Raw genomic sequence first — 1,599 nt, 5'->3', positions numbered from 1 at the left:
AAAATTACAGTATGTCCCAATCAAAAATATTTAGGCAAGAGAGCCCTGAGGAAGTCTCTTGAGCTCAATCTAAATTATAGATCCTGGTCCCTCATACCCCTTCACAGGACTAGACTTCGAATGGCAGAAAAACCCCTTCAGCTTTACTTGAGAAATAGATAGATAGATAGATAGATAGATAGATAGATAGATAGATAGATAGATAGATGTGTATTGCTTAATTACAATACAGTAATAAAGGCAAAAGATCTCTTGTTTTATACCAGCTACCTTGTTGGTTCCTATTTAGCTTCCATACATAATTAAAATAGCTTAAAACATAGCTTAAAACAAAGAACTGGACAAATTCTATAACATTACCATGATCTGTTTTCTCTCCCACTGTGAAAGGAAATCCTTACACGTTTTGGGGGTCTACAGTTTACCAGCTGAATATCTTCCTAAACCCAAAGCCTATAGCCACAGTCTACGTACTGTTTGCCCAATATTAAATGTAACCATGGCATATTTGTCTGTAACAAGCCACATGAGATGTTATTTTACAAAAGTTGTTGAGGAACCCTACAGAGCTTCTTTCAGCTTGACAGGGCAATTTATTGAATCACTTCAACATAACAAATCAGCATGACAGACCTTCTGTATTTTTCAGCAGTCAAGAAATGACTCCAAGCTAAAACAAAACGCCCAGCATGTAGTAAAGATCAAGGGCTGCCGAGGAGGGGGGTTTAACCAGGCTGTCTCAGAGGGTACACAAGAAAAAAATCTACTTGATAGTTTCCTGATAGCTCTGTTAAAAATCACTTTTTACTTCGAGATTAATAGATTTCATATTTGCAAGGAAGCCTATGGATAAAACCTGTTTTTGCTGTAAATCCGTATGTTCTGCCTGTACAGTTTTACCACCATGTTCAGAGTTTTCTCTGTGGGGACAGGGATGGGCTGGGACCCACAGCTGGGACCAGGCAGGTCCTGCTGAGACCAGGGTTTTCTGCTGAGAGGGAAAGCATCTCCTGGGGCAGGTCACAAGCTCCTGGATCACCCAGGAGGCACCCGGGGCCCCCAGCAGCCATGCCAGCTGCCCTCACAGGGGGCTGCGCTTGGGGCCCTTGCAGTTTGAAACTGAGGAGTTTCTGCATTGCATTTTCTTCCTCTTTGTCCTAATTACAGTGACAGAGAGTTTGGGGTTTTTTTGCATATATTTTAAGTGATGTTCTACAACAAGTTCTTTTCTTGGCAGTTAGTTAAGAAATAAGGTCCTTATGAATACATGTCCAAACACTTGTTTTCTCTAGATCACAGAAGTGAGGCAGTGAGCTGCAAGTAGGATGGAACCAAAACAAAACAGTGAGTGCTTGCCATGCTTTTAGTACCAGTGTGTCAGGTTGCAGAGCCAATAGCTGAGACACTGGGAAAACTGTGTAGCAAGGTTTATTTTGCTGCCTTTTATTGGAGCACAACTATATACGTAGATTATAACAGCCTTTATGTGATCACATACTCTTATCCTTCTCTCCTCTACAAAAGTTGAGAGTTTTGTTGATAAACTCCCAGATTTCCAAAGAAAAATGGAAGTGTTTATGCTGCCGATTTTCATTCCTG

Source organism: Chaetura pelagica, unplaced genomic scaffold (genome assembly GCF_000747805.2).
Source record: "Chaetura pelagica isolate M959 unplaced genomic scaffold, ChaPel_1.0 scaffold101, whole genome shotgun sequence".
In the NCBI taxonomy this organism is placed as follows: domain Eukaryota; kingdom Metazoa; phylum Chordata; class Aves; order Apodiformes; family Apodidae; genus Chaetura; species Chaetura pelagica.
Note: the sequence above shows the minus strand (reverse complement) of the source record.